Genomic DNA, 13,825 nt, shown 5'->3' on the forward strand with positions numbered 1-13,825 from the left:
CGTTCCTCTGTATATTGCGTGAATGACGGGTGGTTGGGCAGATATTGTGATTTGCGGTAGGTGGTATGCCATACGGAACCGTTGCCACTGAAACTGCATATTAACGCACCAGTGGGGCTCGACAGCCTTAGTCAAACGGGTTGGCGTGTATGGTTGGGTTGCGGAGAGATTGTGAGATTGTGGTTAGGTCTCAGCAGCAAGAGGGAAGTAGAGGTCAGTAAGCTGGGCTGAGTTGAGTGGGGGACGGAGGGGGGTGACTCTGGGACGCCAGAGTCACTGTCGAGCCCTCTTGAGGTGTCGTGGGCTAGTCGACGAAACACTGAGGACGGAAGGTGCCCACTTGAAGACCCTAGAGATGTTCCCTACTCCGCTCAATCCAGAGGGTTGTTATGGGGGGACCGCACTGTGGTTGCAGCCGTTGTGTTTGCTGACGCGCAAATACACTATTAACACCAGACAGAAGGAGATTCACGTCACCAGATGGAAAGAAGCGTAAATGGATGGAGAAGCATAGGTTACTGTAAAGCTACGTCTTAGTTGGTGCTTATCTTGGCGAAAGCCGAGTACAAATCAGCATGAAGTTTTAACATCTACTCTCGTGTAATGTAAATCTTGTCAACTAGCCTACACAAAGATATGATTGGATAGACTAGCATTATTTGATCTCTGTTTCCTTGTCTCTCTGCCTCTCTTATTTTCACTTTCACTTTCACTTTCTCTTACACACACACACACACACACACACACACACACACACACACACACACACACACACACACACACACACACACACACACACACACACACACACACACACACAGACACACCCTACAATCTTTCTGATTGTAGTACATTTTTGTACAAGGTAGTTTTAAATTATTTATTCAAATAAAAACTTTAAAATAATTTGAGCTTCAGCCTGGTTTAATTGCATTTATATATATTAATATATATATATTAATGTCTTTGGTCAAATTAAGCTGTAAAGTAAATAGTTTATCCCTTTAAACGCAATGGATTTTGAAAGAGATCAACAAAAAACGGGCAAAAAACTTTAAAAGCGATTTTCTCAGGTTTCCAATTGGAAAAAGAGGGCAGACGACCATAATTCAAATGTGTATATCTTTACAACCATTCAAGGTATGACTTTGACTAGGATATCTTTTGAAGGTGTATGGTCTCCTCTTTCCATTAATACCAAAATCTCAATTTTGAAATTTGGGTCACTGTGACTCATTTTGCTGGATCAGGTCACATATAGTGTATATGTGTCATTCACCATGTAGAAAATAGTAAACGTGTAAAAAAAATGACAGATTTTAGCCGCAGCTTTGGTGTCTAATTATAAAGTATCACACTGGTACCTTTCCCACAGCTTTTAAGCAGGCTCGAGTCACCCCACTGTTTAAGAAACCCAATCTAAATCCAGCACATCTAAGGCCCCATCCACACTACTACGTTTTAGTTTAGAAACGCAGACCTTTTGCTACGTTTGCACCTAACTAAAACGGCAAAAACGAAGATCTAAAACGGAGAAGTTTAGAAACGCTGCCGACCCCGTTTTGCATTTTGAATCTCCGGAGGGCGTTTTAGTGTAGACGGGTCAAAACGGAGGACTTTAGAAACGATGACGCAGAGGCTCACGCTCGGTTCTCTGATTGGATGTCATACAATGGAAAAAAAACGCACAACAACAGCCTGGACTACCAGTTACGTTAGTGCAAGTAAATTCTGCATTTCACAATGCTATAACTGCCTACATGCGCCGGAGGCAAGCTATTATTCCAGCGATCTGTGACAGTTTCCATGTGCAGCAGCGGTATCGACCGTACATGGAGCGTCGATTTTGAGTCAAGCCGGGAAGAACCAGCGCATGGTGGGATAATTTTATCAATGAAGTTGTATTTCCTAAGGAATGGTGCGAAAACTTTTGAATGTCCAGATCGGCACTTATCAACCTCAGCGAAATCTGAGGAATAGTCAATCCGTTTCCTGTTTACACCGGCACACGCATGCCCAGTGTAGGTGAATGGTGACGTGATTCGCGTTTTCAGTCGTTTTAATGTGGACGTAGATCAGTTATAATACGCAGCTAGAACGCTGGTGTGGACGCAGATCGTATTCGTTTTAATTCTCCGCTTTTCTAAACTAAAACGCAGTAGTGTGGATGGGGCCTAACAAGTTACAGACCGGTATCTCTTCTTCCATTTGTCGTGAAAACACTTGAACGAGTTGTTTTCAACCAGATCTCCTCCTTTCTTACACAGAACAACCTCTTGGACAACAATCAGTCTGGTTTCAAAAGCGGACACTCAACTGAGACTGCCCTGCTCTCAGTAATTGAAGCTCTGAGACTGGCAAGAGCAGCTTCCAAATCATCAGTCCTCATCCTGCTGGATCTGTCTGCTGCTTTTGACACAGTTAACCACCAGATCCTCCTCTCAATCCTAAAGATGAAGGGCATCTCAGGAACTGCACTCCAATGGTTCGAGTCTTACCTCTTAGGTAGGTTCTTTAGGGTGTCGTGGAGAGGTGTGGCATCTAAGACCCAACATCTAGCTACTGGGGTGCCTCAGGGCTCAGTGCTTGGACCACTCCTCTTCTCCATCTACATGATATCACTAGGATCTGTGATTCAGAAACATGGCTTTTCCTATCATTGCTACGCTGATGACATGCAACTCTACCTCTCATTCCAGCCTGACAATCCGACGGTAGCTGCTCGTATCTCAGCCTGCCTGACAGACATTTCTGGCTGGATGAAGGACCACCACCTTCAACTAAACCTTGCGAAGACAGAGCTACTTGTGGTCCCGGCCAACCCGACACTTCATCACAACTTCTCCATTCAGCTTGGCTCGTCATCCCTAACTCCATCAAGGTCAGCTAGGAACCTTGGGGTTGTAATTGATGATCAGTTGAAATTCACAGACCACATTGCTAGAACTGCCCGGTCCTGCAGATTTGCCTTGCACAACATTAGGAGGATCAGGCCCTTCAATTCAATTCAATTCAATTCAAATTTATTTGTATAGCGCTTTTCACAATACTTATTGTTTCAAAACAGCTTTACAGAATGTGCATTTCAGAAATGTACATAGAAAAAAATACAGTTAGTTAATCATGTAGTAATTTAGGGCATAACATATCGCCGGCGTTGTGTCGTCTCTTCACAGGCGTCGAGTCGTCTCTTCACAGGCATTTAGTCATCTTATCGCAAGTGTTGGGGCATCTGAGGTCTCCGTGAGGGGCTGGATACAAACCGGAGCTGACGAATGCTATTTACCTCGGGACTAGCATCCCGAGATAACAGCAGAAAAGCAGATGGGAGATAATTAGCATAGCTGCTGTTCATAATATTAATGCATTCGATCTGATTCAACAGTGGTATAAAAGGTAAGCATTATGTGAATGCTTGGCTAAAGAGATGCGTCTTTAATCTAGTTTTAAACTGGGACAGCGAGTCTGAGCCTCGAACAATATCAGGAAGGCTATTCCAGAGTTTAGGAGCTAAATGCGAGAACGCCCTCCCTCCTCTAGTGGACTTAGATATCCTAGGAATGACCAGAAGCCTCGAATTTAGTTATCTTAAAGAACGCGATGGATTGTAGGGCGATAGAAGGTCCATTAAATACACAGGAGCTAAACCATTTAGGGCTTTATAGGTCAGTAATAGTACTTTGTAATTGATACGGAACTTAATAGGTAACCAGTGTAGAGATGATAAAATAGGTCTTATATGATCATATTTTCTTGACCTAGTAAGAACTCTAGCAGCTGCATTTTGCACTAACTGTAGCTTGTTTATTGAGGATGCAGGACAGCCAGCTAATAAAGCATTACAGTAATCTAGTCTCGAGGTCATGAATGCATGAACTATCTTTTCTGCATCAGAAACAGATAGCATGTTACGTAGCTTAGCAATGTTTCTAAGGTGGAAAAAGGCTGTTCTTGTAACATATGAACTATGATTTTCGAAAGACAAGTTGCGGTCTAGTATAACACCCAGGTCTTTTACTGTAGTGGATAAAGTAACAGGACATCCTTCTAAATTAAAGTTGTATTGTACAAGGTTTTGTGGGAAGTTTTTTTGACCAATAAGTAATACCTCCGTTTTAACTGAATTTAATAGCAGGAAATTACACGTCATCCAGCATTTTATATCTTTGAGACACTCTGTCAATTTAGATGAGTTAGTTTTTTCATCTGGTCGTGATGAAATGTGACCAGTCACGGAAACTAGGGACACAAGTCGGTTCTGGGGCATTTTGAGTTATTCATAGATTCTGAGAGTGTAATATCCAAGCTTTCCAACGATGTGTAACATGTGGAAATCTGATAATATTTGGAGAAGTTGTGGCCATTTTAAAGTAGGCACTTAAAAAAGCTCAAAGAGGAGAAAACGAGCTAAAGATTGTGCAGTTCTCACCTGTCTCTGCTGCTGGGGGTGACAATAGGGCTCATTTACATCTCATTTAGATAAGCCATACCCCCTGTAAAGCTCCTCCATGTGCTTTACAGCTTTTTTTACACTTCGAATGAGTGCACTTCTGCCGCACTAGGCGAAAAACAATTGTGCTGCCCCTCTATTTGCAACGTACCAGCAACAACACACAAAGACCAATAATGCCATATAGCCTGCATATAACGCGAAACCAGCAACAACACATAAAGACCAATATGCCATATACATATAACGCAAAACCAGCAACAACACACAAAGACCAATATGCCATATAGCCTGCATATAACGCAAAACCAGCAACAACACACAAAGGCCAATATGCCATATACATACAGTATAACGCAAAACCAGCAACAACACACAAAGACCAATATGCCATATACACCTATAACGCAAAACCAACAACAACAAACAAAGACCAATAAGCCATAGGCCTACATATAGCGCAAATAGTACGCAACGCTCGTGTGCCCAAAATGTCAACAATATTAAAGTTTATGTAGGAGGCAAATGCCTGCTGGCATTTTTCTTTAAGCAGTCATTTCTGCAATTTTCCAAATAATCACATTTCACCTCCTCAAATTACTGTTGCAAATCTCTTTACACCACTTTCTTATGTGCGTATACACACACAAATGAAATGTCCGCAAGCACATTATATCATCAGCAGGTTCAGCATCTTAAATAACGACTAAAGAGCAAATGAAGCTTAACTTACATTTCAGAAACACGCACGGCAGGCCTTCATCGCAGCAGCAAAGGTCTTAACTGCATCCTCTATTTCGATTCTCCGTCACATATGAAACAGCCAGCCACCGCTGTCAGCGAGCCGAGCCGCCGTATTGAAGCACTGAGGGCGAGCGCGCTGCGCCCATACCTCCGGTTCAGTTTCCCGAGCCCACGAAGTGCGGCGAAAACATTTTCGGTGTAACTGCCAGACGGTTCATCTCGTCTGCGACAATCTTTGCGGCATCCATCTTCATTGAATTTTGATATCAGAGAGAGCTGGCCAGAGCACAGCATAATAAGTAGCCATGTGGTTGACTTGGAGGGCGGGGGCAAAAGCGCCGGGTTATTCAGTATGGAAATACACACAGACAATGACACGCCACGCCCCTACTGCATGCTAGAATCTCCGAAAACAAGCCGATTTCAACCTCAAAATGTAAGCTTTTAAATATACCAATACTGCTATCTCAAACATGGAGAGGCTTCTTCGTGATTTCAATTAACAGATTCTCCAAAAAAATTGAAAATCACCAATTTTGAAAAAAAACTCTTCTTTCTCATTTTGCTCGAAAGTTGTGCTGCCGACTTGTGTCCCTGGTTTCTGTGACGGGTCACAAATATAAAATTGAGTGTCATCAGCATAACAGTGGAAATTAATTCCATGTTTTCTTATAATATTACCAAGATGGCAGCATATATATTGAGAATAGCAGAGGGCCTAACACCGATCCTTGCGGCATTCCATAGTCTACTGACGTTATGTTCGATTTTTCCCCATTTAAACAGACAAAATGATAACGGTCTGATAAGTACGATCTAAACCAGCTTAATGCCTGTCCCTGAACTCCAGTGTAGTTTTGAAGTCGATCCAAGAGTATTTTATGATCTATAGTGTCGAACGCAGCGCTAAGATCAAGTAGAACTAGTATTGAGATACAGCCTTGGTCAGAAGCTAAAAGTGAATAATTTGTAATTTTAACTAGCGCAGTTTCTGTGCTATGATGCGGTCTGAATCCTGACTGAAATTTTTCATAGATATCATTTTCTTGCAAGAAAGAGCACAATTGAGCGGACACAACGAGCTAGGTGCCGGAGCACTAGGTCCCTGTGTTCGCATACCTGGTCTCGAGAGTGAGCTAGGATCAGCCAGTCGTCGATGTAGTTCAGGATGCGAACCCCGTGTTCCCGAAGGGGAACAAGGGCTGCCTCGACGACCTTCGTGAAGACGCGAGGAGACAGGGCTAGCCCGAAAGGGAGAACCGCGTACTGGTATGCCTGCCCCTGGAAGGCAAACCGAAGGAACGGTCTGTGTCGAGGGAGAATGGAGACATGAAAGTAGGCGTCCTTCAGGTCGATTGCTGCAAACCAATCCTGGGGCCGCACACATTCGAAAATGCGTTTGGCAGTGAGCATCTTGAACGGCAGCCTGTGAAGGGAACGGACGTGGACGGCATAGCGGCCCGGTGTGGGGGCACAGTCATTAACCGCGCCCTGACAGAGGAGACCAGGGAAGGAAGAACGTTCCACGGGGGTCTGCTCTGCCAGGGGGCTTGCGACAGAGGCGGAAGAGAGCGGCACGGTCCGGGGACGGCGCGCACTGTCAACCGGCTCTGGGACAGAGGGGGACGAGGGGTGCACGGCTCGGGGGCGGTGCACCGTGTCGTCCGAGAACTCTGTGTGCTCAGGGATGGAAATGTTACTTCTTTCTTTAACCACATTAGGGTGCTGCCCACCCATGGGTGAGCAGCGGGGAGTGGAGAACAAAATATTCTCCCCCGGCCCTCCACCGGGGGAAGGAGTGGTCCTGCTACCATCTCCTGAGAGGTAACCTTCAACGTCCCTGGGCAGCCCGTCTCAGGAGCGCCGCTTGGCCCGGCGTTTAGCGGGGGGCGGGGCTGGAGAGGGCTGGGGCGCATTCTTACGGCTTCCTCCGCGACCGGGCCAGGGTGGAGGCTGCTGCTAGGGGCCGGGCGGGAGGGGCGGGAGCCGCAGGAGGGCGCCCTCGGTGGCGAACAGACTGAGGGATCTGCCCGGTCGGCTGGGTGGAGGCAGCAGCGGGCCGTCGGGGCAGAATGTGCTTGATGGCCTCAGTCTGTTTCTGGGCGGTGGAGAACTGTTGGGCGAAGTCCTCCACCGCACCGCCGAATAGTCCGGCCTGGGACATGGGGGAGTCGAGCAGGCGAGAGCGCTCAGCATCCCGCATGTCAGCCAGGTTCAGCCATAAGTGTCTCTCCTGGACCACAGTTGTGGACATCACCAGACCCAGGGAGCGTGCGGTCACCTTCGTCGCCCGGAGGGCGAGGGCGGTGGCGGCGCGCAGCTCATCGAAGAGCCCTGGGTCCGTCCTACCCTCGTGCATGTCCCTTAGCATCTGGGCCTGATAGACCTGCAGAGTGGCCATGGCATGCAAAGAGGCAGCCGCCTGTCCCGCCGCCCTGTAGGACTTCGCCACTAGGGTAGACGAGAACCTACAGGCCTTGGATGGGTGCTTAGGCTCGCCGCGAGAAGAAGCACTCTGAGGACACAGCTGCATCGCAACAGAGCGCTCAACCGGGGGGAGCCCAGTGTACCCACGGGCGGCTGCCCCATCGAGGGGAGGAAAGGCGGATGAAATCAACGAGCGGTCGCGGGAAGACATCGGAGTCTTCCAGGACTTCGAGATTTCATCATGCACGTCCGGGAAGAAAGGTATTGGGGCAGGCTGAGGACGGGAAGCCGCAGCTGCACCCAAAAACCAATCGTCCAGCCGCGAGCGCTCAGGACAGGGTGGAGGGTTCCACTCCAAACCAATGCTCGCGGCCGCCCGGGAAAGCATGGCCGTCATCTCTGGATCGGACTGAGCCACAGCCGTATTCACACCCGAGGGTGGCAGCTGTGACGAGTCGTCACTTCCAGACGAATCAGACCCGCCTTGTGGTGCTGCGATTGGCATCGCATCTTCCTCTGGAGCGCCAAAGGACACCCGCGGGACCTCAAAGGACGGTCCCGTGGGGATCCCCTGAACGCTCGCGGGTTGCAACACTGGAGAAGGTGCTGCGGGGCACGGACGAATAGTCGGCGCTTTGTTCCACACAGTCACCCTCAGATCACCCTGGCCACCAGCCGAAGTAGAGCCTCTCGAGGAGGCGCTAGATCGGGGTGTGGATGAGGGGACTCTCACTCTTGCGAGATCATTGAGGCTCGATCTAAGTGTTGTGATGGTCATGTTCCCACAGAAAGAACATGACTCATCCACGAGCCCTGCTTTAGTGTGATTAAAGCCCAAACACACCAAGCAGCGCTCGTGCCCATCAGAGTCAGACACCAGCCGACCGCAACCAGAAGTGCACGGGCGAGGCATCTTTAAAAAGACGTGCCGAGTGCAAGCTCTTTTTGTGAGAGAAACTCAGTGCTGAAGCGCCCGCGGAGAACACACTCGCTGGCAAACCACGCTCAGATAAGCAGAAAGTGTGCACTCGCCGGGAGATCGCCGTCACACCAACACTGGAGAGTTGCTTGTCTCGTAAGAAGCTGACAATCAGAGATAGCTTAAGGAGTGAAGAATTACACTTGGCCCCGAAGCGAAAACATATCTGCCTGTTGCCGGCGTCCTCCTTTTTTCCCACGAGGTGGGGCGGAGTTACGTCATGCAAATTCCGCAGACCCATGGCATTTCTTTGCCATTGGCTCGTTTTGTAATACTCGAAGTTGATAGGCTTTCTAAGCGAAACCCCATTCGTCGTCATCCGACGTAACTCGGAGTGACAACGAAAGGGAACACTTCTTTCAGTAGTTTAGTGGGTATTGGATCTAATAAACATGTTGTTGGTTCAGATGCAATGATAAGTTTATTTAACTCTTCCTGTCCTATATTTGTAAAGCGGTTTAGTTGTTCTTGAGGGGCAATAATTGAGGCTGAATCATAAGACACCAAAAAAGATTGTACATTTACAATTGTGTTTCTGATGCTTTCTATTTTCTCACTGAAGAAATTCATAAAATCATTACTACTATACTGTAACGGAATATTTTGCTCTGGTGATGTTTGTTTATTTGTTAGTCTAGCTACGGTGTTGAATAAAAACCTTGGATTATTTTGGTTATTTTCTATTAGTTTGCGGAGATGCTCAGCCCTGGCTGCTTTTAGAGCCTTTTTATAACGTGACATACTGTCTTTCCACACGATTCTAAAGACCTCTAAATTAGTTTGTTTGTTTCCATTTACGCTCTAAGTTACGAGTTTCTCTCTTAATAACATGCGTAGCACTGTTGTACCATGGTGCATTAGTTTTCTCTCTTACCTTTTTTAATCTAATTGGTGCAACAATATCTAGTGTACTAGGGAAAATGGTGCTCAAACTGCTAGTCATTTCCTCTTGTTCATCTGTTTGTTTGGGTTCACTGAGCAGCTGAGATAAATCAGGTAAGCTATTTGAGAATCTATCTATAGTGGTTGGAAGGATTGTTCTGCCTGGTCGATAACCTGCATAAGCCTGCAAACTCTTTTAGGAAATCAGCATAGGGCCATGGAAGTCTATATACAGTAGCCAAGGCTAGAGATAAAAGGGATTTCTTCTTACATCTAACATCTTCTGTAAGTATTCAGTATTCAGTATTCAGTAAGGCAAAATACATCGAAACTATTATCTGTGACCATTTCGTTTACAATAACCGCCTTAGGTGTGAGCGATCTAATGTTTAGAAGACCTAGCTTTAGAAATTGTTTTTGTTCACTGATATTGAGATTTTCTGGTTTAATTACAATAAGATTTTTCCTAGATCCTACAGTAGATTTATTGTTTGGCCTCACTAAACGAGGAATAGACACAGTTTCTATATAATGTTCTACACTACTTATATCAATTAAGTTGGGACAGCAAAAACTGGGATTTGGACTTTGACTTACTAGTCATATGGTGTGTAACGTCTTGGAGATGTTGTCCGACAGAACAGCCGCTCCGATTCTGCTGGGGTGCAGGCCATCAGCACGGTAGAGCCTAGGTCGCTCCCAGAACAGATTCCAATTATTTACAAAGAGCAGTTTCTATTCATTACACAATGACATTAACCATTCATTTAGTGCAAATAATCTACTGAACCTTTCCTGTCCTTGTCGGTACGTGGGAAGCGGTCCAGACACGATGATCGTTGCTTCAGGCGATGTGCTGCGTACCGTCTCGATCAGGCTCCTGTAGTCCTTCTTCAGAACCTCCGTCTGGCGTCTGCCGATGATCACGGCGTTGTCGCGTTCCGACTCGCGAAGAGAGTCGTGGTGGAGAGTAATGGTTCCGGGTGGAGATCTCGAAGACCGGGAGAGGCGGAGAAGTTCTTGGTCTGGTCCTGGCTAGGGCCCATGGTGTTGTGTCGGTGCCGGAGTGAATGAAGCCTGGGATGATCGCGTCCTGGGTGCTTGCGTCCTGTGCAGAGAAGCACACGGAGTAGACGAGGTCGGAGTCAAACAGTTACTAACCACTGACTTGTGAGCATCAGCGCGTGATGTTTCAAGCGCTGATCGCCGATCTCGCAGCTCGGCTTGCCTCTCTAGCAGACCACGGATCTGCTTCTCCACGGACTCCAGCTCCAACAACACCGAATGCAGCTCGAATGTGTCCTCACCTGCACTCAGAGGTAACGTTAGACACACATCCGATATATTCGCCATTATAACAGTACGTATGTACATATGAACAGTAAATTAGTAGTGATACTACCAATATCACTACTAATTTAGGACTGGAATCCTGGATATAACCCGTATCGTTTCAGTGAAACGGGTGTAAATGAGACGATCAATAGGCGAGAGGCCACGCGTGCGATGCTAGCGGGCTAAAGGCTAGTAGCGGAGATTCGGAAAGTTGGATCTAAGTAGCGAAATCAAAGCAATCCGATTGTTTTTTATAAGGATGACTAGTAATTTCCTACTACTAAATTCTGAAAAAACAGAGATTCTAATTATTGGACAAAAAACTTCCACACGTAATAACCTAGAATACCGTCTAACACTTGATGGCTGCTCTGTTAAGTCTTCGTCGTCAGTTAGGGACCTGGGTGTGCTCTTTGATACCAATCTTTCATTTGAAAGTCACGTGTCTAGTGTCTGTAAAACCGCATTTTTCCATCTTAAAAATATATCTAAATTACGTCATATGTTCTCATTGACAAAAGCGGAACAACTAGTTCATGCGTTCATGACATCAAGGCTAGATTATTGTAATGCTCTACTGGGTGGTTGTCCTGAACGCTTAATAAACAAACTACAGCTAGTTCAAAATGCAGCCGCTAGAGTTCTTACCAGAACAAAGAAGTATGACCATATTAGCCCGGTTCTGTCAACACTGCATTGGCTCCCTATTAAACATCGTATAAATTTTAAAATATTGCTGATTACTTACAAAGCACTAAATGGTTTAGCTCCCCAGTACTTGAGCGAGCTCTTAACGCATTATAGTCCTTCACGTCTATTGCGATCTCAAAACTCCGGCCAGTTGATAATACCTAGAATATCTAAATCGACTGCTGGCGGTAGATCCTTTTGCTATTTAGCACCAAAACTCTGGAACAATCTTCCTAACATTGTCCGGGAAGCAGACACAGTCTGTCAGTTCAAAGCTAGACTAAAAACACATCTCTTTGACCTAGCATTCACATAACACTCTATAGACTTCTATAATTCAATATTAGGCTGCTTAGATTAGGTCAGCCGGAACTGGGAACACTTCCTTCAAATCCTGATGTACTCGTTACATCATAAGAAGAATGGCATCTACGCTAATTTTAGTGTCTTTGTTTATCCCGAGGTTTTCCCGCAGCCTGCTGGATCCAGGCCGTTTCCAGATCTGACGAAGGACTTTCGCCTGGACCCGATGACAATGCAGTGCTGAAGTGCCAACTAGCCTCTCCCTATGGAGGATCCCTATACCACTCTACAGATAAAGCGTTGTGGAATTTTTGGGTTCGCGTACCCACCCAAAGTGATAAGATAAAATAAAATTCTGCATCAAAATTTATAGACAAGTAGTTTGTTTAGGCATGGTTTGTAAGGAATTACAAACCTGCGCACATATATTCAAACGCACATAACTATAGAATCAATTCTTAATGCGCATGTGAACGCCATCAGCGTCTATCACAGGTTCACGTTTAAAGTCTCTTTAGAGAGAACGGTGTCGTCTTAGCGGCCCCTAATTTAATAACAAATGATCATTTAGACGGAAGTGAATCAATCAAAACTAACTTTAGCTGGAAAAAAACATTTTTCAAGAGCCACTATAAAACCAAACCAATCTCTGTTACCTTAAATTATATGTTTATCTCTGTAAAGCTGCTTTGAAACAATCTACATTGTTAAAAGCGCTATATAAATGAGGATGACTTGACTTGACTAAGGAAAAGTATCGAAGATAAGTTCACATGCTATAAAAATAGAAAGTGCTTGTTTATAAATGAGTGGTAAAGAAGAAAATCAAGGATTTATGAATCAATTCGACGGAGCTCCAAACACAAACACAAACCGCACGCGCATGTGCAAAGAGTAAGCTGTATGTTCAGCTGTGACCCTTCCTTACAGAGCATGCTACACAAATCCTTGTCCAAGCACTTGTTTTATCCAGACTGGACTATTGCAATGCTCTCCTGGCTGGTCTTCCAGCTTGCTCTGTCAAACCTCTACAATCGATCCAGAATGCTGCAGCCAGAGTTGTCTTTAATAAGCCAAAGAGAGCATACGTCACTCCTCACAAAATTGCACTGGTTGCCAGTTGCCGCTCGCATTAAATTTCAAGGCACTGACGTTTGCCTACAGAACAACTACTAGCACTGCTCCCTCTTACCTAAACTCATTACTTAAGACTTATGTGCCATCCAGAAACTTGCGCTCTGCTAGCGAATGTCGTCTTGTGGTACCATCTCAAAGAGGCACAAAATCACTTTCTCGGACCTTTACCATGACTGTTCCCTGTTGGTGGAATGATCTGCCTAACTCAACCAGAGCTTCTGAGTCAGTAGCCACTTTCAAGAAACTGCTGATTACGTATCTTTTTCGGCAGCACTTTATTCAGTAATACTAACACTTTCTCTTCTCTTCTATTCTATTTAAAAAAAATAACTGCACTACAGTTAAACTGAGAGGGGTTATAGCACTTGCGTATTGTTGTCCTACTGTTAGTTTAACTGCTTCTATTGTTCTAATTTGTAAGTCGCTTTGGATAAAAGCGTCTGCTAAATGAATAAATGTAAATGTAAATGTAAAGTAGGGGGTTTAGATTCTAGAGAGTATTTGATTGGACAGAAAATCTGATGAGGAGCTAAAGTGCAGAGTGATGTCATCCAAATCATTGATCCATGTTGGCAGAAGTAAGAGAGTGTAAGTTTTGTATGCTCATATCTTCTAAATGTGAATTTTGTCTTTTTTTTTTTGCACACTACTTCAAAGATAATAGTATGGCTAACATATTCAAACTAAAAGCCAAAAAACTTTGATTTTGATATCATGGAGACTTTAAAAATAATATTTGTGTCTATTCTTTGATGTCACAAGATAGTCCAGACAAAATGGATTTGTGATGCTATCAGCCAATCAGCCATGTTATGACCTAATTTTTGTGCAGCTCTAGTAATTGGTCACATGGCGTTTACGGCTCAGATGAGATGCAA

The sequence above is a fragment of the Siphateles boraxobius genome, unplaced genomic scaffold (genome assembly GCF_051911475.1).
Source record: "Siphateles boraxobius isolate OS27281-9 unplaced genomic scaffold, OSU_SipBor_1 5, whole genome shotgun sequence".
Lineage (NCBI taxonomy): Eukaryota > Metazoa > Chordata > Actinopteri > Cypriniformes > Leuciscidae > Siphateles > Siphateles boraxobius.